The sequence below is a fragment of the Schistocerca americana genome, chromosome 1 (assembly GCF_021461395.2).
Source record: "Schistocerca americana isolate TAMUIC-IGC-003095 chromosome 1, iqSchAmer2.1, whole genome shotgun sequence".
NCBI lineage: Eukaryota > Metazoa > Arthropoda > Insecta > Orthoptera > Acrididae > Schistocerca > Schistocerca americana.
The window spans coordinates 590,307,069-590,312,806 of record NC_060119.1 but is presented as its reverse complement, the minus strand read 5'-3'; positions in this window follow the sequence as shown (position 1 = coordinate 590,312,806).

The window sequence follows — 5,738 nt, the reverse complement described above, 5'->3', positions numbered from 1 at the left end:
ACTGTGCCGAGCTGACTATTGAATGAGAGACACTTTAGATCTTATATAGTAGGGGAGGAAGCTGTTTACGGTATTTAATAGGGGAGCTGACAATAGAAGAGGTGTTACGCGTTCTCTATTGGTCTTTATTTTATTCTTTGTCATTGGTGGATAAAGACGTGCTGGTATTTACATACACGTGTTTGACTGGTGTTTACATTATTTCTCTGGCATCCAGGACGGCGGAAGCCGATACCCGTCCTCCCTATTCATGTTGGCGGATCGTCTGGCTATTTGTGTCGCCTCTCTAATCCACCTCCTCATTGTAAATGACTGTTTCGCCAGTGCACGGGCTTCACGGGATATTATTTCTTTATCGCATTCATCCCGGTATTCCGCCACCGCTGACCTCGTGCGTTGTCCCAGACGGATATATCTTTCATGCACAGCAATTCGTGTGCTGATCGGCTTCCCCGTCTCGCCTACATGCACCAGTCCACATTGGCAATCGATTTCGTAGACTTGTGTGGCATTTAACTCGTCCACCGCATCTTTCGTTGAGCCTAGAATATTTTTTATTTTGTTATTGCACTGAAAGTTTGGCTTGGTGCCGCCTCGGCGAAGAATTTTGTCCACACGGTCAGTTATCCCTTGTACATATCGTAATAGGTGTATATTCTCTGTTTTCTTCTGCTCTTCCGTATTGCATTCGTCCTTTGTGGTCATAGTTCTATCATACTACTGACATAACCGTCGACTCCAAAAATGGACCTGAACTTGTGTAGTTCCGCCTTCAGATGTTCGTCATCGCTGATCCTGTGGGGCCTCCTGGTTAAAGTGTAAAGGGTGGACTTGTTTCGCGTAGGATGATGGCGGGGGCAGGCGCGGAGGTACCTGCCGTGCTGCTGACATTACTGTATAATCTGTGGCCAAGTCTACCACTTGGCTTCTGGTAAACGTTAATCTCCACAGTAAATGGTATTTTACTATGCTGTTGATTGAGATGTCGGTGGGACTTCTGAAGTTCTTCCTTGCACGTGGCCAGTTGATGAATGCATCATCAACATATCGGAACCAGCAGTCAGGGCGTAATGGTACTGACTGGAAAGCTGTTTCTTTGAATGCCTACATGAAGATGTCTGCTGCAGTAGGCGAGAGAGGGCAACCCATAGCTACACCGTCCGTCTGTTTATAAAATTCCCCTTCCCACCTGAAAAAGGTGGTTGTTAAACAGTGGCGCATTACGTCGTAGATCTCAGGTCTACATCTACATCTACATTTATACTCCGCAAGCCACCCAAAGGTGTGTGGCGGAGGGCATTTTACGTGCCACTGTCATTACCTCCCTTTCCTGTTCCAGTCGCGTATTGTTCGCGGGAAGAACGACTGTCTGAAAGCCTCCGTGCGCGCTCTAATCTCTCTAATTTTACATTCGTGATCTCCTCGGGAGGTATAAGTAGGGGGAAGCAATATATTCGATACCTCATCCAGAAACGCACCCTCTCGAAACCTGGCGAGCAATCTACACCGCGATGCAGAGCGCCTCTCTTGCAGAGTCTGCCACTTGAGTTTATTAAACATCTCCGTAACGCTATCACGGTTACCAAATAACCCTGTGACGAAACGCGCCGCTCTTCTTTGGATCTTCTCTATCTCCTCCGTCAAACCGATCTGGTACGGATCCCACACTGATGAGCAATACTCAAGTATAGGTCGAACGAGTGTTTTGTAAGCCACCCCCTTTGTTGATGGACTACATTTTCTAAGCACTCTCCCAATGAATCTCAACCTGGTACCCGCCTTACCAACAATTTATTTTTATATGATCATTCCACTTCAAATCGTTCCGCATGCATACTCCCAGATATTTTACAGAAGTAACTGCTACCAGTGTTTGTTCCGCTATCATATAATCATACAATAAAGGATTCTAACTAACGTAAGGACATCACACACACCCATGCCCGAGGCAGGATTCGAACCTGCGACCGTAGCGGTAGCGTGGTTTTAGACCGAAGCGCCTACAACCGCTCGGCCACTCCGGCCGGCTTTCCATTTAAAAATGCACAAAATGGGTGGAGTCCTCGACATACGAACCTGTGTGCCACACCTTTCCCTAAGATGATCATCGTTTCTGACACTGGTCTGAATAGACTTCACGTCAAAACTAATCATCACATCAGCGAGACATAATTTCCATTTATATGGTTCAAATGGGTCTGAGCACTATGGGACTTAACATCTGAGCTCATCAGTCCCCTAGAACTCAGAACTACTTAAACCTAACTAACGTAAGGACATCACACTCACCCATGCCCGAGGCAGGATTCGAACCTGCGACCGTAGCGGTAGCGCGGTTTTAGACCGAAGCGCCTACAACCGCTCGGCCACTCCGGCCGGCTTTCCATTTAAAAATGCACAAAATGGGTGGAGTCCTCGACATACGAACCTGTGTGCCTCATTAGATGTCGAAGCTTCCGTGCCAGTTCTTTTGCTAGTTTGTAGATGGTGAATTAACACTATCCACTATCAGGCTTAAAGGAAAATTCTCTTTGTGGGCCTTCGGTATACAACATAACCTTGGTGCCTGCGGGACTTGCAGTATGAGTCTTTCCTGCGATCGAAATTCACTCTAGTTTGCTTCAGCAGTGCTTGTGTCGATTTAGTTATCTTGGCCGTCGGATTATCCTTAAGTTTCTTATAAACAGGTTCTCTAAGAAGATCTTCCATTAGTTTGTTGTAGTCTGTTGTGTCCAGTACCACGGTGGCGTTGTCCTAGTCTGCCTGTATCACTACTAAGCGAGTGTTCGTCTTCAGGTCCGAGATATCATGGCGTTCCTCCCTGCTGACGCTTTGTTTGAGTGGCTTTGCATGAGTCAGGACTCGTGCCGTTTCCTGTCAGATTTTCTCCGCTTCTGCCTGTAGTAGAGGACCTACCGAACGCTCAACCGACTCTTTTGCATCCTCTTTAGGAACTCGTTGTGGTGCGATTGCGAAATTCATCCGATCAGCTCAGCACAACCTTGAGAAAGTCCGAAATGTCGACGGTTTTATACAGTGACAATGCGGTCAATAGCTCAGAAGAATTTTATATTTAGAATGTGCTAAAGTGTTTTCCAAGTGATGAGACAAGTGATGCAACTTGGGGAAATCATTTTATTAATTATTTTTGAAACATTTTTTTACATGTTATTGGTGATTAAAGAGGTACCGAGCCGCCATCCAGCTGCACGCAGGCGCTTCAAGATGAAATAACTACCTACCATTAATAACATGACAAAAAATTACCCCAATAATGATTGTGAGTACCTGGACGGAGAATGTATGAGCGATGACATCTACACGGGAGTGAGCCGGACAGCGGGGTCTGCCACAAGGAGATCTGATTAAAACTTTGTAAACGCCATTCAATATTCAGTGTTCATTCATGGTATATGTAAGTTGGTCCAATCACATGTAAGTGCCTCGTGTCACAAACCGAATAACTACCTCTGGCAGCGCAGGCCACTGCAAGATGTGCAGCAGAAAGTCAGTGAGGTTCTGAAAGGTACCGACAGGGGTGTGGCGCCATTCCGACTCCAGTGTCGTGGCCACCTGTGCTGGGTTTCTCAGTTGAGGGCAAGATGCGCGAGCAGCCCGATCATGGTGATACCAAGAATTCTCAATTGAGTTTTAGTTCAGGGAGTTTGATGGCCGGGGAAGTACAGTAAACCCATCCTGGCCTTCTTCAGCCACACACGTACAGTGAGAGCTGTGTGACGCGTTGCACTGTCGTGATGACATTTAGGAGTGGACGTGGTCCCCAAGAATAGATTCATATTTATGTTGATACATTGTGCCTTCAGAATGACGCGATAGCGCGGGGAGGGCCCTCTGGCCTGGACCCCTCCACGATTGTTGCAGGGTGTTTGCTTTCAGATGTTTCACGCCGTACACGCCTACGGCCGTCTGTCTGATGTAGTATCACACGTGATTCACATGAAAAGCCCACCTGTCGCCACTCAGTGATCGTCCGGTTGTGGTACTGGCGTGCAAATTCCAGCCTCCGTTACTGACGAACTGCAGTCAGGCGCCTTCTGCGGAGGGCGATACTCAACAACGTTCGCTGAACTCTCGTTGAGGAAACACTGTTGGTAGCACCTTGGCTTATCTTGACGGTCAGATGCTCAACAGTTGCACATTTATTCGCCCGTGTAAGTCTCCACAGCCGTCATGGCCTGTGGTGCACAACAGTTGCTTCAGCACCGTTTTGGATAGCGCCATTTTGCCGTCAACAGTATGCTTTTGCCCGGGTTCGGTTTCCGGCTGGGTAGGAGATTTTCTCCGGTCAGGGACTGGGTGTTGTGTTGTCTTCATCATCATCATCTCATCCCCATGGACGCGCAAGTCACCGAAGTGGCGTCAACTCGGAAGACTTGCACCAGGCGACCGGTCTAAGCCACATGGCATTTCCGTTTTTTTTTTTTTTTTTTTTTTTTTTTTTTTTTTTTTTTTTTTTTTTTTACCATAGTGCCACGCGAAAAATTTACAAACTTCTTAGTAGTTTCGGAATTGCTGACATCCTCGGCCCGATAGCCAATGATACTGCCCTTTTGGATGTCAGATAAATTGCTCCGTTATGGCAACGACTGCACTGTTTTCGTTGTCACCCCAAAACTCCTCATATACCCTCCATTGCTAGTACTGTCATTTGCTGTCTGTGAGTTGTTATAGCACGTTAACGACGAACTTAGCCATAGTCACATTAATGTTACTGCACCGTGTATTTGCATCAGGCCAAATTAATTTGGTTTTGACATTCATATGGAATTAATTTCTGTGAAGGATATTTATATATTATGAGGAGCAGTCATGTATATGTTCCTCGGAGAATATAGACGGCTTCATTTGTGTTCAGCAGTTCACTGTTTTCATTTTACACGATAACACTATTTGAGTCTTTTCGCTGTACGGCCTTCAGGACAAAAAGTTACATATTTTTAAAGTAATAGGGGGAACTGTTTTTTTTATGAACTTAAATGGACTACTAAATGAAACTTTTTCACGTCCACAGTGACGGAACTTAATCGTCGGAGGAAGTTTGACGCGGAAAACAGTCACATCGCAAATTTCAGGACCGAAGTATGCCTTTTGCACTGGATCAGTCACAACAATCGCGTATTTTTACGTTAGGCCCATATTACGGTCGGTTCACACGAATCAAATTAGCACAACTTTAGCCCTCGGAAAATGATTGTTGAAACTATCTCACTTTTTCAATCACAAAAGAACAGCAGTTAGTTTTATTTATAACCTTCCTTCCTATTCCCATAAACTAAGACATTCTGTCATAGCAGTATTCACAAAGACCTCATCTGTCTCTGGCACACTTGCAGTATAATGATTTTCCCTTAAGTACATTCGTTTTTGAAAATTAATTTAATTAATAATCCATGAACATGGCAAAACAACACAACACTTTTATTTTAATAGCTCACTCTCGGAGTCTGATTTCTGACCTACCTGTAAAGAGCTGGAGTCTGGAAGTTTTGTGAGTGGACATTGCGTCTGTGGTGCACGTGACGTTGAGGCTGTTAACTATCATATGCAGCCTTAAGCACTTGGAGGGCTGACTCTCGAACCCCCCTCTCCCTCAGTGCACCTGTGGCGACAGTCGCGTAACTGTTAACCCCGCCTGGATCTGCTGTCCAACGGATCAATGGTCGTAATAACATACAGCGTTCATTGAACAACTTCGACAAACACAACTGTTAAAAAAT